This window comes from Nomascus leucogenys, unplaced genomic scaffold, assembly GCF_006542625.1.
Source record: "Nomascus leucogenys isolate Asia unplaced genomic scaffold, Asia_NLE_v1 001122F_53209_qpd_obj, whole genome shotgun sequence".
Taxonomy (NCBI): domain Eukaryota; kingdom Metazoa; phylum Chordata; class Mammalia; order Primates; family Hylobatidae; genus Nomascus; species Nomascus leucogenys.
The window spans coordinates 12,919-32,354 of record NW_022096924.1 but is presented as its reverse complement, the minus strand read 5'-3'; the positions used below and the strand labels follow the sequence as shown (position 1 = coordinate 32,354).

The following is a 19,436-nucleotide window of genomic DNA, read 5'->3' as shown; positions in this document are numbered from 1 at the left end:
GCACAGTTTGGGGATCCCTGTGACAGCTGGGTGGTCTGGGTGAGGTGGGATAGGGGTCATGGTTTGTTGCAGAGTCGGGGTATACTGTGCTCAGCGGAAATGGGATCCGTGCTGCAGACCTGGAGAACTCACGTGCTGTGGGAATGGGGGATTCTGTGTCAGAGTTGGGGGTTCCAGTCCGGTGAGATGGGGATGTGGATTTAGATAACAGGGATGGGAAGTTCCGCGTGTGCGGCGGATATAAGGTCGGTGTAGACTTGGACGTTCAAGTGAGGCGGGGTCCACACTCGGTGGCCCGGTGACTGGGTTATCAAGTGGAGCCAGGGCAGCCCAGGGATGCTGGGGTCCCGCGAGCCTAGGTTGGGTTTCCAGGGCTGGGGGCTCGGCGGCGGCTCCTGGGCGCCCCCTGGCGGCCCCGACTCAGCCGCCGCGGCTCCCACAATGCTCGCGTAGCCGGGCTTCGGCTCCCGTGGCGGCGACGGCGGCGGCTCCAAGATGGCGCAGGCGATCTTTGAGGCCCTGGAGGGTGAGCGGCGGCGGGGCCGTGGGAGGCGGCTGTTCCGCGCTGCGCCCCCTCCCGCCGCACCCTCGCAGCGCCCGGCTTAGGGCGCGCGGCGGCCGCGGGGCGGAGGGCGCCGGGGCCGGAACAGCCGCGGGGCGGGAGGGGCGCGGGCGGGAACAGCGCGGGAGCCGAGGCCCGGCGGGGATGCTCCGAGGCCGGAACAGCTGGGGAGAGCCGGGCCGGCGGGGAGGGGGCTCGGGCCCGGAACAGCGCCAGCCTGGGCGGCCTCGGGCGGGCGCGGGAGGGGCTCCCTGCAGGGAACCGCGCGGGAGGCGACGGCGGGGCGGTCTGGAACAGCCGCGGCCAGGGAGGTGGCTCGGCGGCGCGCGGGGCCCGGGACGGGGGTGCGGTCGCAGCTGCGGGCAGGAGGGCCTCGGCGGCCTGACCACGAAGAACTTCTGAGGAAGTATGCCTCGTGCTAGGACGTAGTCTCAAAATCAGACCACAGCAGCAGAGGCGCCACCTGTGTGCACAGCCTGGACTCAGAGCTTAGGGACCCAAGCCAGCAAACGCCTGGCGCCTGCAATGTGCACCGTGGCCGGTGCAGTTTTACAAATTCAGCTGACACCGTGGGTGCTGGCGCGGTGCCCGGCCGGGACGCGGTGCTCCTAGACCCAGGCCAGCAAACGCTGGGTGCCGACGGACTGTTCCGTGCTCTGCAAGAACCTGGGATGGGGTTGGTACTCGGGCTCAAAACTGTGGGCTTTGGAGACAGCAAACACTGAGCACCTCCATGTGTGCACCTGCTGGGCGTCAAGGAGGAGGAGCAGCCTTCGCGACTCGGGGCCATGGCTCAGAATAGATATTGTGGGAAATACAGACCAAGAATGGTCTTGGAGGAGTGAGATGAGTTGAGTATACAGATAGGGTGCAAACTCGAAGTACTGGCCTGGCGGGATGAAGCTGAAGCTTTGAGTCCTGCAGCTTCCTAGGAGATCTCAGCCACTCCCTGTACTTTTTTATTTTTTGAGACGGAGTCTCACTCTGTCGCCCAGGCTGGAGTGCAGTGGCGCGATCTCGGCGCACTGCAACCTCCCCCTCCCAGGTTTGAGCGATTCTCGTGCCTCCCGAGTAGCTGGGACTACAGGCGTGCACCACTACACCCGGATAATTTCCTTTTTTTTTTTTTTTTTTAAGACGGAGTCTTGCTCTGTTGCCCAGGCTGGAGTGCAGTGGAGCGATCTCGGCTCACTGCAACCTCCGCCTCCTGGGGTTCACGCCATTCTTCTGCCTCAGCCTCCCGAGCAGCTGGGACTACAGGCATCTGCCACCACGCCCGGCTAATTATTTTTGTATTTTTAGTAGAGATGGGGTTTCACCGTGTTAGCAAGGATGGTCTCGATCTCGTGACCTCGTGATCCGCCCACCTCGGCCTCCCAAAGTGCTGGGATTACAGGCGTGAGCCACCGCGCCCGGCCATTTTTTTGTATTTTTAATAGAGACGGGGTTTCACCATGTTGGCCGGATTGGTCTTGAACTCCTGGCCTCAAATGATCTGCCCGCCTCAGCCTCCCAAAGTGCTGGGATTACAGGCGTGAGCGACTGCTCCAGGACTCCCTTAACTTCTTGAAGGATCACAATTCGCACCAGGAAATGGGGGGCGGGGTAGCCCTGTCTCCATCTAGTGGGGTTCCGATTCAGAAGACTGACTGAGCCAGACACTCCCTGTAGTCTGCCCTGCAGTCTGGTGGAGGAGAGAATTATAAAACAAGCAATTATAGAAATTATAGAATTATGGAAAAGGTCATGTAGAATAAGATGACCTCAGCCGGCCATTCCTACTGTGAATAACGTAAGCAGGAGGTGGTGGATCAGGAAGGCCAAGGTCAGTGGTAGTTCCCTCCCAGAGGCCAGTAGAATGGGATGAGGCTTACTTTCTCTTTAGGCTGTTTGGACTTCCTCATTGCTTGAATTTTTACTGCAAGAATGTGTTTGTGTATTGAGTAATGAAGACAGTTAAAGAGAAATCAGTTCCTAGGACAATGGGATGCATGCTGGGTGAAGAAAGGGCAGCAGGACTGTGAAGATCTAGGGGAGGAGGGCATGAGAATGGCCCAGGCAGCGGAACTGCGTTTTCAAAGCCCTGGGGAGAAAGGTCTGGTATTCACAGAAGCTCCGTGTGGGTGAGCTGCTAGAGGTGGGGTTTGATGGAGCAGCTGAACTTTATCTTGGGATCAGTGTGGAGCTAACAAAAGGTTTTAAGCAGGGGAGCAGCACAATGTGATGTATGTTTTATAAAGTTCACCCTAGCTGCTCTGGAACAGACTGGAGGGGGTCAGAGTGGCAGTCAGGGGTCGGGGTGGAGGCTGCTGAGGTTGTACAGCAGAGAACTGGGCTGGGGAACAACTGTGGGGATGGAAAGAGAGTTTATTTGAGATGTATTGGGGAGGCAGAATAGGCTAGACTTGCTGAAGAACCAGAAATGGGGAGTGGGGAGGGGGAGCAGTGGGTTGAGGGAAGACCCAAGGGGTGCCGCCCCAGAGGGTGCCCTGGTGCCCTGTTCTCCTTGATGAGGATTACTGAAAGAACAAACTTTGGGGTGGAGGATGACATTTAATTTGAGTTCAGTTTTACACAGGCTGCCTTTTTTTGTTTTTGAGACAGGGTCTTACACTGTCTCCCAGGCTGAAGTGCAGCGGTGCAATCTTGGCTCAATGCAGCCTCCACCTCCTGGGTTCAAGTGATTCTTGCATCTCAGCCTCCCGAGTAGCTGAGACTACAGATGCATGCCACCACGTCTGGCTAATTTTTGTATTTTTAATAGAGAAGGGGGTTTCACCATGTTGGCCAGGCTGGTCTCAAACTCCTGACCTCAAGTGATCCACCCATCTCTGCCTCCCAAAGTTCTGGGATTACAGGCATGAGCCACTGAGCCTGGCCGAGGCTGCCTTTTTTTTTTTTTGAGACAGAGTCTCGCTGTCGCCCAGGCTGGAGTGCAGTGGCGCGATCTCGGCTCACTGCAGGCTCCGCCCGCTGGGGTTCACGCCATTCTCCTGCCTCAGCCTCCCGAGTAGCTGGGACTACAGGCGCCCGCCGTCTCGCCCGGCTAATTTTTTGTATTTTTAGTAGAGATGGGGTTTCACTGTGTTAGCCAGGATGGTCTCGATCTCCTGACCTCGTGATCCGCCCGCCTCGGCCTTCCAAAGTGCTGGGATTACAGGCGTGAGCCACCGCTCCCGGCCCTGAGGCTGCCTTTTTAATTTAACTTAATTTTTTATTTTTTTGTGACAGTCTCTGTCACCCAAGCTGGACTGGAGTGGTGCGATCTTGGCTCACTGCAACCTCTGCCTCCTGGGTTCAAGCGATTCTCCTGCCTCAGCCTCTCGAGTAGCTGGGATTACAGGCGCTTACCACCATGCCTGACTAATTTTGTATTTTTAATGGAGACGGGGTTTCACCATGTTGGCCAGGCTGGTCTTGAAGTCTTGACCTCAAGTGATCCGCCCGCCTTGGCCTCCAAAGTGATGGGATTACAGGCGTGAGGCACTGTGTCCAGCCAGCCTTTTTTATTTTTATTTGTAGAGACAGGATCTCACTCTGTCTCCAAAGCAGGAGTGCAGTAGTGCATTCATAGCTCACTGCAGCCTCAAACTCCTGGGCTCAAGTGATCCTCCCACCTCAGCCTCCCAGGTAGCTATAGGTACATGCCAGGACACCCAGCCAATTTTTTAAATTTTCTAGAGATGAGGTCTTGCTGTGTTGCCCAGGTTGATCTTGAACTCCTAGCATCAAGCAATCCTCCCGCATTGACTTCCCAAAGTTTGGATTACAGGCATGAGGCACTGTACCACCCTGCATTTGTTTAAATTTTTTTATTTTGAAATCACTTTTTCTGTAGATTCACATGCAGTTGTGGGAAATAATAAAGAGAGATCCCACGTGTCCTTGACCCCATTTCCCCTGGTGTAACATTTTGCAAAACTACAGTGTGTTACCACCAGTCAACATACAGAACAGGGGCATCACTCCAAAGAGTTGCCCTTTTATAGCCACACCCTAAATCCTCCCCTTCTCCAACCATCCTTGATGCCTGGCAACCACTAATCTTCTCCATTTGTAAAATTTTGTGATTTCAAGAATGCTATATAAATGAAATCATAAAGTGTATACCACTGAGATGGGCTTTTTTCACCCATCATAATTCCCTAGCAATTCATCCAAGTTGTTGTGTATAGCAATAGTTTGTTCCTTTTTATTGCTTAGTAGTATTCCATAGTATGGCTATTCCACCATTTAACCATTCACTCACTGAAGAACATCTGAACTGCTTCCAGTTTTTACTTTTTTTTTTGAGACCCTGTCTCAAAAAAAAAAAAAAAAAAGGTAAAAACTGGAAACAGTTCAGATGTTCTTCTGAACCTTTTCCTACGCCCTCTATCTCCTCTACTACCTTCTGGCCCTCCTCCCCCACTGCAGTGGGGCTTAAGCCCCCCACCATTCTGAAACTGCCTCTGCAAAAATTGTAACAGTGAGAAAATCATGACAGAGAAAGACGCCTGACCTAACCAATCCCCACCTTGCCTTTAATCTCCAAAGTACTCTTAGTCATCCCTGGGCTTGGGCCAAGCTAACTTCGGCAGAAATTTAATTTACAGTTTAAATGATAATAGCCCTTCCGCAAAACTAAACCACCTTTGTAAAGCTATTGAAAGACCACCAGGTTTTCACCTGGGCAACATGGGGAGATTCCATCTCAAAATGTTCACTGTTGCCCAGGCTGGAGTGCAGTGGCATGATCTTGGCTCACTGCAACCTCCACATCCCAAGTTCAAGCGATTCTCCTGCCTCAGCCTCCCAAGTAGCTGGGACTACAGGTGCGCGCCCCCACACTCGGCTAATTTTTTCTATTTTTAGTGGGGACGGGGTTTCACCATGTTGCCCAGGCTAAATTTTTTACTATTATACCTAAAAGTGCTATGAACATTTGTATACAGATTTGCACACAAATGCTAAAACACTCACAATTTTGCATAAAATGGTAGAAGATTCACTGAAGTTTGTTCAGGAGAGCTTGAACCCCAGGCTTGAAACTCCAGATATTGGAAGGAAGTAGACTGGGGTGAGTGAGACTGCCCAGGGACAGCATGAGAGGCAGAGGAGAGAGAGTCCAGACAAAGGAACAAAGGACAAAGTGTTTCCGCAAAATGGAAACACTTAGGGGGTGGCCAGGAGAGGATAGTAAAGGAGGCACAGAAAGGTAGAGAAGACCCAGGGAGGCTGTGCCCTGGAGCCAAGAACAGAGTGTTTCAGGGAGTGGCAGGTGCTGCCAGATGGTCTTTGGTGATGATGGGGAAAGTGTTTTGGTGGAACTGTAACCATCCAGTGGGTTCATTTTGCCTGCTGCCCAGATACAGCCAATTTATCAAGACGGGAATTGCGATAGAGAAAAAGTTAAATTCACACAGAGCCGGCTGAACAGGAGACTGGAATTGTGTTATTACTCAAATCAGCCTCCTAGAAAATTCAGAGACTAGGTTTTTTATCTTTATTTATTTATTTATTTTTTATTTTTTATTTTTTGAGACGGAGTCTCGCTCTGTTGCCCAGGCTGGACAGTACAGTGGCGCGATCTCAGCTCACTGCAACCTCCGCCTCCTGGGTTCACGCCATTCTTCTGCCTCAGCCTCCCAAGTAGCTGGGATTACAGGTGCCTGCCACCATGCCCGGCTAATTTTTTATATTTTTAGTAGAGATGGGTTTTACCATGTTAGCCAGGATGGTCTTGATCTCCTGACCTCATGATCTGCCTGCCTTGGCCTCCCAAAATGCTGAGATTACAGGCATGAGCCACCACGCCTGGCCAGACACTAGGTTTTTTCAAGGATAGTTTGGGGGACAAGGGAATGGGTGCTGCTGATTGGTTGAAGGTGCAATCATAGGGTTGTGGAAAATGGTCCTCCTACATGCAGAGTCTGCTTCTGGGTGGGGCTGCAGGACTCATTGGCGGGTCTGGGTGGAGGCACTGGTTGTCAGAAATGCAAAAATCTGAAAAGATATCTCAAAAGGCCAATCTTAGGTTCTATAATAATGATGTTGGGGCCAGGTGCGGTGGCTCATACCTGTAATCCCAGCACTTTGGGAGGCCAAGGTGGATCACCTGAGGTTAGGGGTTCGAGACCAGCCTGACCAACATGGAGAAACCCTGTCATTACTAAAAGTACAAAATTAGCCAGGCATGGGGGCGTATGCCTGTAATCCCAGCTACTCGGGAGGCTGAGGCAGGAGAGTCTTGAACCCAGGAGACAGAGGTTGCAGTGAGCCAAGATTGCACCATTGCACTCCAGCCTGGGCAACAAGAGTGAAACTCCGTCTCAAAAAAAAAAAAGTTGGCTAGGTGTGGTGGCTCATGACTGTATTCCCAGCACTTTGGGAGGCCAAGGTGGGAGGATCCCTTGAGCGCAAGAGTTTGAGACCGTCCTGGGCAACATAGGGAGATCCTATCTCAAAATAATAATAATGATAATGATATTATCTGCAGGAGTAATTGGGGAAGTTGCACATCTTGTGATCTCTGGAATAATGGCTGGTAATATTTATGTCTACACCTTACCAGAATTTAGGCTCCCCTTATCCTCCTAACCTCATGGTCTTTCATTAGCTTTACAAAGGAGGGTTAGTTTTGGGGAAGGGCTATTATCATTTAAACTGTAAACTAAATTTCTTCCATAGTTATCTTGGCCCAAACCCAGGGATTACTAAGGGCAGTTTGGAGGTTAAAGGCAAGATGGGAGTACGTTAGGTCAGGTGTCTTTCACTGTTACGATTTTCTCACTTTGCAACTTTTTCAAAGGTGGTTCCAGATGGTGGAGGGCTTAAGGCCCACTAGAGTGGGGGAGGAGAACTGGAAGGTGGTAGAAGAGATAGAGGGTGTAGGTGACCCTCATGGGATACTTGCCATTGAAGGGAGGAGAGATGGAAACATGAGTTTGCAGGAGGGCACTCTGGAGAGACTGATCGTGTGTAGCTGTGGATGGTTCCCAGGCACAGTGTGGTGAGAGTTGGTGGAGAGTGGCTTCTGAGGAGCAGGAGGATATGGAGGGGAGGGCTGGCGGCGTCAGGAGGGACACAGCCTGCATTGTGACAAGGGAAAGCATGGATTCAGTTTGGCTGCAGGAGCGGATGGTTTCAATTTTTTATTTTATTTTATTTTATTTTTGAGACGGAGTCTCACTCTGTCACCCAGGCTGGAGTGCAGTGGCGTGATCTCGGCTCACTGCAACCTCTGCCTCCCGGGTTCAAGCAGTTCTCTGCCTCAGCCTCCCTAGTGGCGGGGATTACAGGCACCACGACCATGCCCAGCTAATTTTTATATTTTCAGTAGAGAGGGGGTTTCACCATCTTGGCCAGGCTAGTCTTGAATTCCTAACCTCGTGATTCACCCGCCCCTGCCTCCCAAAGTGCTGGAATTATAGGCGTGAGCCACCACGCCCGGCCAGAGATAGCTGGTCTGGTGGTTTCAATTTGCATTGCAGTTAGAAGCTGGGGCAGACATCCCGATAAGAGCTGAGAAGTTGGAGGCAGAGCATCGGCTGTGGGGTCATAGAGAGGAGGCACCATCTGAGTCTTTTGGGAGGAGTGCAGTGTGCCTTGGTGGCCACTGAGATGTGAGGAGGCCTGTCATCCGGCTAGTGACATGGCTGAACAGTGTACTACTGTGAACTTCAACGGTGATAACTGATTAGAAAACATGGAAGAAGTCAGTTTCTCGATCCCCCAGCCACCAATTCAGAGTCTATTGTTTATTGCAGAACAAAAAAGACAGACACACATTGAGAAATAAGGAAGGCAAGGACGCCTGCGTGCACACAGATTTGTGGGGTTGCGGGGTGTGCATGAGGAAGACTGGCTAACGTGATTTCTGGAGGGACTCTGTCGCTTAGGATTAGAGTCAGCCATGAGTAAGACAGGCCCCACGTCGCAGTGGCTTCAACAGGCTGGAAGGTTATTTCTTTCACATGAAAGTCCAGAGGAAGGCAGTCTAGGATAGGAGGATGGCTGTGTTCTACAAGGTTCTCAGAGGCCCAGGATTTATCCAGCTTTTTTTTTTTTTTTTTTTGAGACAGAGTTTCACTCTTGTTGCCCAGGCTAGAGTGCAGTAGCATGATCTCGGCTCACTGCAACCTCTGCCTCCTGGGTCCAAGTGATTCTCCTGCCTCAGTCTCCCAAGTAGTTGGGATTACAGGCACACACCACCACGCCCAGCTAATTTTGTATTTTTAGTAGAGACAGGGTCTCATTATGTTGGCCAGGATGGTCTCGAACTCCTGACCTCAGGTGATCTGCCCGCCTTGGCCACCCAGAGTGTTGGGATTACAGGTGTGAGCTACCGCGCCTGGCTCCATCCAGCGTTTTATCCTACGATCCTAAGGTTGTCCTTATGATCCAGGATGGTGGATTGAGTTGCTATCACCATATTCTTATTCTGAAAAGTGGAAAGGAGGATGGGACAAAGAAGAGGGTCACATATCAGGCAGTTTTAAGAAAACTTTCCAGAAGCTGCCACATAGCACATTTACATTCCTTTGGCCAGAACTTAGTCATTCCGTAACTATAAGAGAGCCTGGGAAGTGTAACCTTTATTTGGGGGCCATCTTTGTAGTCCAAAATCTTGGGCTGTCTCACAATGGAAATAGAAGAGAATGTATATTGGGGCATAGCCAGCCATCCTTGCCATGGGGTTTTGTCTTGCTTGAGACAGGGTCTTGCTCTGTCAAGAGCAAGTGCAGTGGAGTGAGGTGATATGATCATGGCTCACTGTACCCTTGACCATCCAGGCTCAAGCAGTCCTCCTGCCTCAGCCTCCCTAGTAGCTGGACCACAGGCATGCACCACCAAGCCTACCTAAATTTTGTATTTTTTTGTAGAGGTGGAGTCTTACTATGTTGCTGCCTGGAATGGTCTTAAACTCCTGGGCTCAAGCGACCTCCCGCCTTAGCCTCCCATGGTGCTGGGATTACAGGTGTGAGCCACCGTACCCAGCCGCCACAGGGGTTTTGCCATGGGTCTGGCTTGTAAGGGTGATGTCAGAGCATGATGCCGGGCCTGCCTTCCAAAGAGGCTGCATTTCTGTTTTCAGGAATGGACAATCAGACCGTTCTGGCTGTCCAGTCATTATTGGATGGCCAAGGAGCAGTCCCTGATCCGACAGGCCAAAGTGTCAACGCGCCCCCTGCTATCCAGCCATTGGGTGAGTATCTGCTCAGGTTCACCGGTGGGAGAGTGAATGGCTGCCCGTGAAGAGTAGGTGGAGCTCGTGCTGGGCTGTGGGAGTGAAATGCTTGCTGTGGTCCCCAGGACCTGCTCTGGTGTCTGAACCTCTCCCCCACCTCCCAGCCTGGATCTTTGGGCTCACAGCTTTCTCTGCTTAGCTCTGAGGACACCACTCTCAATTGCTTAGTAAATGTGGGGAGATGGGATCATGATGCAGGGAATGGCTAAGGGCCCCAATGCCTGACAACAATGCCTGTGCCTTTGCCCTGGAAGTGATTATTCAGCCTCCCTTCTGTGGAAAGAATAGGCTGAGCATGAATTTCTCCTGTTTACTGGCCAGGCCTATGAGGGTCTTCCTTTTTTTTTTTTTTTTCTGTTTGAGACGGAGTGTTACTCTGTCCTCCAAGCTGGAGTGCAGGGCACGATCTTGGCTCACTGCAACCTCCACCTCCTAGGTTCAAGCAATTCTCATACCTCAGCCTCCCGTGTAGCTGGGATTACAGGCGTGTGCCACCATGCGTGGCTGATTTTTGTATTTTTAATGGAGATGGGGTTTCACCATGTTGGCCAGGCTGGTCTCAAACACCTGACCTAAGGTGATCTGCTCACCTCAGCCTCCTAAAGTGCTGGGATCACCTGCATGAGCCACCACACCCGGCCTGTAAGGGCCTTCTTTTGGAAGTTTCTACGTGAGACTGTGTTCATTTATTCATTCCACAAACATTTTTGTGTACTTGGGAATCACACTAGGGACAGGGAGATCAATAGCTGGGTTTGAATTATTATAGTTCTTAGCTCTGTGACCCTGGACAAGTGAATTAATTTCTCTGTGGTTCACTTCCTACACCTGTAAAATGGGGACAATTGTTCTGCCTCATAGGAATCTTATGAGAGTACTTGGGATTTGGTTCTAGCTGTTGAAGTTTACCGTGGTTTCTACAAGATTAAAGTTTGTTTTTGTGTTATGTGAAGTCCTGATGGGCATTTGGGCATTTGGTGTGGGCATGGTAAGACTCAGACTCCAGGCCGGGCATGGTGGCTCACGCTTGTAATCCCAGCACTTTGGGAGGCCGAGGCGGGCGGATCACGAGGTCAGGAGATCAAGACCGCGGTGAAACCTCGTCTCTACTAAAAAATACAAAAAATTAGCCAGGCGTGGTGGCGGGCGCCTGTAGTCCCAGCTACTTGGAGAGGCTGAGGCAGGAGAATGGCGTGAACCCGGGAGGCGGAGCTTGCAGTGAGCCGAGATTGCACCACTGCACTCCAGTCTGGGCGACAGAGCGAGACCCTGTCTCAAGAAAAAAAAAAAAAAAAAAAAAAAAACTCAGACTCCTTCTTTCCTGTGGCTCTACTGCCCTCAAGCTGCAGCCCAGGATGGCTGCTGTAGCTCCCACTTTGATTGGCACATTCCAGCCAACATGAAGGGAAGAAAGAGGGAAGTGGAAGTCATACCCTTTCGTTTTGTTTTTGAGATGGAGTCTTGCTCTGTCGCCCAGGCTGGAGTGCAGTGGCACGATCTCGGCTCACTGCAACCTCCGCCTCCCGAGTTCAAGCAATCCGTCTGCCTCAGCCTCCTGAGTAGCTGGGATTACAGGCGCCCACCACCACGCCCAGCTAATTTTTGTATTTTTAGTAGAGACGGGGTTTCACCACGTTGGTCAGGCTGGTCTCAAACCCCCTGACCTCGTGATCACCCGTCTCGGCCTCCCAAAGTGCTGGGATTGCAGGTGTGAGCCACCCCACCTGGCCAAGTAGAGACAGGATTTCATCATGTTGGCCCGGCTGGTCTCGAACTCCTGACCTCAGGTGATCCACCCACTTCAGCCTCCCAAAATGCAGAGATTACAGACATGAACCACTATGCCTGGCCAAAAAACTTCTCTTTAATTAAAAAAAAAAAAATAGAGACAGGGTCTCTATTTTTTTCAACCTGCCCAGGCTGGTCTTGAACTCCTGAGCTCAAGCGATCCTCCTCCCTCAGCCTCCCAACGTACTGGGATTGCAGGCATGAGCCACAGTGCCCTGTCCATGCCCTTTCCTTTTCCTTTTATGAGGAAGATGCAGATACGGTATAGTTCTATTGTTGTCCCATTGGTGAGAATTGTCACATGACATTCCTAGCTGCAGAGAAGCCTAGGAAATATATTATTTGACTATGAAGCCATGTTTCCCACTGAAATTTGTATTATTTTATAAGAGGGATACAAGTTGAGAGTGGTGTGCACTATGATCATGCCTGTGAATAGCCACTGTGCTGCAGCCTGGGCAACACAACAGGACCCTGTCTCTCTTTTTTTTTTTTTTCTTTGAGACGGAGTTTTGCTCACGTTGCCCAGGCTGGAGTGCAATGGCATGATTTTGGCTTACTGCTACCTCCGTCTCCCGGGTTCAAGTGATTCTCCTGCTTCAGCCTCCTGAGTAGCTGGGACTACAGGCACCTGCCACCACACCCGGCTAATTTTTGTATTTTTGGTAGAGACGGGGTTTCGTTGTGTTGGCCAGGCTGGTCTCGAACTTGTGACCTCAGGTGATCCGCCTGCCTCGGCCTCACGAAGTCCTGGGATTACAGGCGTGAGCCACCGCGCCCTGCCCAATTTTTTTTTTTTTTTTTGAGACAGAGTCTTGCTCTGTTGCCCAGGCTAGAGTGCAGTGGTGTGATCTCGGCTCACTGCAACCTGTACCTCCTGGGTTTAAGCGATTCTCCTTCCTCAGCCTCCTGAGTAGCTGAGATTACAGGCATGTGCCACCATGCCCAGCTAATTTTGTATTTTTAGTAGAGCTGGAGTTTCACCATATTGGCCAGGCTGGTCATAAATTCCTGACCTCAAGTGATCCACCCACCTTGGCCTCCCAAAGTGCTAGGATTACAGGTGTGAGCCACCTCGCCTGGCAACCCGTCTCTTAAAAAAATAAATAAATAAAAAAGGATACAGTTAGAATTGAGTAACAATTAGACATTTCTGCTACCACATGTTGGGTGCTTGACACAGTGAGCGCATAGCTGTGGTAGGCCCTCAGCAATGGGTGGTGTTAACTGTAGTTAATCATTCATTTAGTTTTTCATTGATTCAACAAACATCCATTGAGAACCTCCTCTGTGTCCAGGAGATATTGTAGTTATGGTGATAAATAAGACACATGTCCTTCCTTTAGGGGACTCACAGTCTGGTGTTGATGAGAAAACTGTTATATGACAGGTGTGCCAGAGGAAGGAACTATAGCCGCTGGCTTTAGAAAGACTTCCTGGAGAGGCTGGTGCAGTGGCTCACACCTATAATCCCAGCACTTTGGGAGGCTGAGGTGAGTGGATCACTTGAGGTCAGGAAGTTCGAGACCAGCCTGGCCAATGTGGTGAAACCCTGTCTCTACTAAAAATACAAAAATTAGCCGGGCGTGGTGGCGCATGCCTGTAATCCCAGCTGCTGGGGTGACTGAGGCAGGAGAATCACATGAATATGGGAGGCGGATGTTGCAGAGAGCTGAGATTGCGCCACTGCATCCCAGCCTGGGCAACAAGAGTGAAACTCTCTCTCAAAACAAAAACAAAAACAAAAACAAAAACAAAAAAAAAAAAAGAAAAGGAAAGAAAAAGAAAAAAAGACTTCTTGGAAGAGGTGACAGTCAAGCTGAGCCTTGCAGAACAAGTTGTCCTCAGAGAGGCAGCCTGGCAAGGCAAACGGTGGATGCAAAGGCATGGAGGAGTATGATCAGGTGGCTCATTTGGGGACTGATGAATAAATTCAGACAGGGTAAAGATTCTGGAGTTCTCAACTTTGTAGTGAACATACTTTACTGTTTTTTGATTTCTAATTAATTGGTACCTGGCTGCATATGGCCATCCCTGCAGGAACCTGTGGATTTTTTTTTTTTCCTTTTTTCTGAGATGGAGTCTCGCTCTGTTGCCCAGGCTGGAGTGCAGTGGCACGATCTGGGCTCACTGCAACCTCTGCCTCCCGGGTTCAAGCAATTCTCCTGCCTCAGCCTCCTGAGTAGCTGGGACTACAGGTGCGCACCACCATGCCCAGCTAATTTTTGTATTTTTAGTGGAGATGGGGTTTCGCCCTGTTGTCCAGGCTGGTCTTGAACCCCCGACCTCAGGTGATCCACCCTCCAAGGCCTCGCAAAGTGCTGGGATTACAGGCATTAGCCACTGTGCCTGGCCACCTGCGTGGTTTCTTTTTTTTTTTTTTTTTTTTTGAGATGGAGTCTCGCTCCTGTCACACAGGCTGGAGTGCAGTGGCTCGATTTGTGCTCACTGCAACCTCCACCTCCTGGGTTCAAGCTATTCTCCTTCCTCAGCCTCCTGAGTAGCTGGGATTACAGGCACCTGCCACCACACCCAGTTCATTATTTTTTGTATTTTTAGTAGAGACGGGGTTTCGCCATGTTGGCCAGGCTGGTTTCGAACTCCTGACCTCAGGTGATCCACCCACCTTGGCCTCCCAAAGTGCTAGGATTACAGGCGTGAGCCACTGCGCCTGGCCCACCTGTGTGGTTTCGAAAACTCTCAGGAAGCACATAGTTGATGGCTGACACCTGCATGTCAAGTCGCAGCATGCCTCCCAGATTGCTGCTTGTGGTCAGCTGCAGTTCTCTGTCTCATATTGTGATGCCCCTTGACATAGTCTGGCTTTGTTTTCATTACTTTACCTTCATCTGTGGCCTCTTCCCACCACCCTGCGCGTATGATCCCAGATGACGAGGATGTATTTCTCTGCGGGAAGTGTAAGAAGCAATTCAACTCGCTGCCAGTGTTTATGACCCACAAACGGGAACAGTGCCAGGGGAATGCCCCCGCCCTGGCCACAGTCTCACTGGCCACCAACAGCATCTACACACCTTCGGCAGCACCCACAGCGGTCCAGCAGGCCCCAACTCCTGCCAATCGCCAGGTATTTGTTCATTCATTCATTCAACATGTCTTTTTTGAGGGCCTATCATGCTCAGGCGCTGTGCCGGGCACTGGGGCTATAGCAATGGATAAGAGAGACCAAGTCCCTGCCCTTGTGGAGTGGGGCGAGATGGATGGTGCACATGTACTGTTTTCAGCATGTTAAATGCCGAGAGATAGGGGATGCCAGACGGGGATGGGAGGTTTTGCCATATTGTCTGTGGTGCTTGGGGAAGGGCTCTGTGAAGAGGTGACCAGGAAGAATACTATATAGCAAGTAAAAGGTTTTGTATGAAAAATCAAATTGTAGAATAATAAGTAGATAATATATTATTATTTTTAAAATCTAAAACAATAGTACTATATAATTTCTGCAGTTACTTAAATAAGTAGGAAGAACTTACCAGATAGACCTAAGGAGGTGTGGGAATGAGTTATGCGGCGGCTGGTTTGGGGAAGGAAGCGGGAGCCAGGTGCAGGGATCAGCAGATGCAGAGGCCTTGAGGCAGGAGTGTGCTGGGTTTGTTCCAGGAACTACAAGGAGGTGAGAGTGGCTGGGACTGAGTGAGTAAGTAGGAAGGTGGGAGGTGCTAGGAGAGGCAGCAGGAGGGGCTTGGCAGATCGTGTAGGGTCTGGCGGTTTTTTTTTTTTTTTTTTGAGACAGAGTCTCGCTGTCGCCCAGGCTGGAGTGCAGTGGCGCGATCTCGGCTCACTGCAGGCTCCGCCCCCCCGGGGTTCACGCCATTCTCCTGCCTCAGCCTCCAGAGTAGCTGGGACTACAGGCGCCCGCCACCTCGCCTGGCTAATTTTCTGTATTTTTAGTAGAGACGGGGTTTCACTGTGTTAGCCAGGATGGTCTCAATCTCCTGACCTCGTGATCCGCCCGCCTTGGCCTCCCAAAGTGCTGGGATTACAGGCGTGAGCCACCGCGCCCGGCCTATGGCTTTTTTTTTTTTTGAGATTGAGTCTTGCTCTGTTGCCCAGGCTGGAGTGCAGTGGCACCATCTCAGCTCACCGCAAGCTCTGCCTCCTGGGTTCACACCATTCTCCTGCCTCAGCCTCCCAAGTAGCTGGGACTACAGGTGCCCGCCACCACACCAGGCTAATTTTTGTATTTTTAGTAGAGACGGGGTTTCACCATGTTAGCAAGGATGGTCTCTATCTCCTGACCTCATGATCCGCCTGCCTCGGCCTCCCAAAGTGCTGGGATTACAGGTGTGAGTCACCACGCCCGGCCTTTTTTTTTTTTTTTTTTGAGACGGAATTTCACTCTTGTTGCCCAGGATGCAGTGCAGTGGCACGATCTCGGCTCACTGCAACCTCCACCTCCTGGGTTCAAGCGATTCTACTGCCTCAGCCTCCAGAGTACCTGGAACTACAGGCGTGTGCCACCACGCCTGGCTGATTTTTGTATTTTTAGTAGAGATGGAGTTTCACCATGTTGGCCAAGATATTTTTGATCTCCTGACCTTGTGATCTCCCTGCCTCGGCCTCCCAAAGTGCCAGGATAACGTATGAGCCACCGCACCCGGCCACTGGGGCTTTTACTGAGAATGAGATGGGAGCCATTGGAGGCTGTCAAGCAAAGGAGGGACATAGTGACTTTAGTCAGGTCACTCTGGCTGCTGGACAGAGAATAGGTTTTGAGGGAGGGCGAGAGAGAAGGCCAGGAGACCAGTTGAGGGGCTGTGGCGCAAATCCAGGCGGTGGATGCGAGTAGCTTGACCAACATGTTGGCAGTGGAGGTGGTGAGAAAGTGTGAGATTTTAGAAATACTTTGAAGGTGTTGCTGATAAAACTTGTGAATTGATTGGGTGAGGAGTGTGAGATCAAGAAGGGTCATGGGGGACTCCTGATTTAGAGTTGCCACTAACTGAAGGGAGGAGGCTGTGAGGAGAAGGTTTTGGGCAGATGTCAGGAGTTCAGCTGGGCATGTTGAAGTGGAGATGCCTGCCGACCTTTAAACGGAGGCAGTGACGAAGTAGACAATGTAGATTTCCAATTCCAGAGGCCAGAGCAGAGGACCAGGCTGGAGGCATCTGGGGAAGCTTCCAGAGTCCTCAGCCAAAAACACGGTTCTGGAGCAAAGACACCCTGGATAGGGGCTCACAGAGAGACTAAAGGATCCCTCATAAAAGATGCTGGGCATGTCTCAGGATACCAGGTCAAGGGGTCAGATTTTCAACTGGCTTCCTTTTCTTTCCTTATCCCTTTAGAACATTATCTTCATTCATTGTATAGGTATCATTTCTGCCATCACAATGAAGCATTCACCGCAGACCCATAGGACATATAGACTGAAACAGGCATCTTCTGGCATAAAACATAGTCATTTTTCTCACTGCTTGACTGTGAGTTTTGCTAGTAGAAAATATTCCCCTCACCCCCCTTACCTTTTTTTTTTTTGAGACAAAGTCTTACTCTGTTGCTCAGGCTGGTCTTGGCTCACTGCAACCTCCATCTGCCAGGTTCAAGTGATTCTCCTGCCTCAGCCTTCCAGGTAGCTGGGACTACAGACACCCGCCACCATTTTTGTATTTTTAGTGGAGATGGGGTTTCACTATGTTGGCCAGGCTCATCTCGAACTCCTGACCTCGAGTGATCTGCCTGCCTTGGCCTCCCAAAGTGCTGGAATTACAGGCATGAGCCACTGCGTTGCACCAGATATTCTTCTTTTTTTTTTTTTTTTTTGAGATGGAGTCTCGCTCTGTCGCCCAGGCTGGAGTGCAGTGGCGCAATCTCGGCTCACTGCAAGCTCCGACTCCCGGGTTCACGCCATTCTCCTGCCTCAGCCTCTCCGAGTAGCTGGGACTACAGGCGCCCGCCACCACGCCTGGCTAATTTTTTTGTATTTTTAATAGAGACGGGGTTTCACCGTGGTCTCGATCTCCTGACCTCGTGATCCGCCCGCCTCGGCCTCCCAAAGTGCTGGGATTGCAAGCGTGAGCCACCGTGCCCGGCCCAGATATTCTTCTTGACCTAAGATACTTGTGGACTTCATGTGGACATGTGTTCAGTGTTTCTCTAGCGTGGATACAAGGAAGTTTTTTTTTTTCTCTTGAGGTGGAGTCTCACTCTGTCGCCAGGCTGGAGTACAGTCGTGCAATCTCAGCTCACTGCAACCTCCATCTCCCAGGTTCAAGCGGTTCTCCTGCCTCAGCCTCCTGAGTAGCTGGGATTACAGGCATGCACCACCACGCCTAGCTACTTTTTGTATTTTTAGTAGAGATGGGGTTTCACCACGTTGGCCAGGATGGTCTTGATCTCTTGACCTCGTGATCTGCCCGCCTCAGCCTCCCAAAGTGCTGGGATTACAGGCATGAGCCACCGTGCCCGGCTGATACAAGGAAGTATTATTACTGAGTCATAGGGTATGTACTTTGCAGAGAGATGTGAGTTATTCTCCTCATTTGTTTTTTCTTTCTTTCCGTTTTTGTTTGTTTGTTTTTAGAGACAGAGTCTCTAAAACCACACCAGCTGCGTGCAAAACCACACCAGCTAATTTTATATTTTTCTTGTAGAGACAGGATTTCACCATGTTGCCCAGGCTGGTCTTGAACTCCTGGGTTCAAGTGATTCACCTGCCTCAGCCTCCCAAAATGCTGGGATTACAGTTGTGAGCCACCATGCCTAGTCTTATCCTCCTCATTCGGTAGATTATTAAATGGAGGCACAGAGAGGTAGAGTGACTTGCCCAGGGTCACACAGCAGGGTACAGCAGAGGTAGAAATGGAATCCAGGTCTGTGGGATTCCAGAACCTGGATCTTTTGTGCCATGCCCTCGGCTTACTTACAGAGCCTGACATGTCCACACATGCACACATGCGCACACACACACTCTGTCTCTCTCACTCATTCTCTCTCTCCCACTGTCCAGATCTCCACATACATCACAGTGCCCCCGTCCCCACTGATCCAGACCCTGGTGCAGGGGAACATCTTGGTGAGCGATGATGTGCTTATGTCTGCCATGTCGGCCTTCACATCCCTGGACCAGCCCATGCCCCAGGGACCCCCACCTGTGCAGGTAAGAAGGTGTGGGCTTCTCACAGGGTCTTGATTCCAGACCTTTACGTTAACTCCTGCAGATTCAGAATCTTGTAGAATAAAGGGGGCCTGGCCCCAGCTCTCCCTGTTGCTGAGGGAGGCTATCAGCTTTCCCTTGTTCCTCATGCTGTAGATGGGGAAGCTGCTACGTCTAGGTGGGGACCCAGAACATGTGGGGCTTTGTCAATACAGTGCAGCTATTTTGACTTTCTTTTTTTTGAGATGGAGTCTCACTTTGTTTTTTTTTTTTTTTTTTTGAGACGGAGTCTTGCTCTGTTGCCCAGGCTGGAGCGCAATGGCGCAATCTCGGCTCACTGCAAGCTCCGCCTCCCAGGTTCACGCCATTCTCCTGCCTCAGCCTCCCGAGTAGCTGGGACTACAGGCACCCGCCACTGTGCCCGGCTAATTTTTTCTTTTTTAGTAGAGACGGGGTTTCACCGTAGTCTCGATCTCCTGACCTCGTGATACGCCCACCTCGGCCTCCCAAAGTGCTAGGATTACAGGTGTGAGCCACCACGCCCGGCCAAGGAGTCTCACTTTGTTGCCCAGGCTGGAGTGCAGTGGCATGATCTTGGCTGCAACCTCTGCCTCCTGGGTTCAAGTGATTCTTCTGCCTCAGCCTCCTGAGTAGCTGGGATTACAGGCATGTGCCACCACAGCCAGCTAATTTTTTTTTGTATTTTTAGTAGAGACAGGTTTTCTCCATGTTGGTCAGGCTGATCACGA

General features: G+C 51.0%; 1 pseudogene across 1 annotated transcript in view; it reads left to right on the top strand.

Annotated features, from left to right (window-relative positions):
- The first annotated feature begins 332 nt into the window (after positions 1 to 332).
- The window catches only part of LOC105740670, a 31,917-nt pseudogene continuing 12,813 nt past the window's right edge, over positions 333 to 19,436 (top strand). The window contains exons 1-4 of the transcript XR_004029196.1: positions 333 to 526; positions 9,639 to 9,749; positions 14,468 to 14,664; positions 18,541 to 18,690. The product of XR_004029196.1 is annotated as a zinc finger protein 341-like (transcript). The remainder of the gene's footprint in view (positions 527 to 9,638; positions 9,750 to 14,467; positions 14,665 to 18,540; positions 18,691 to 19,436) is intronic.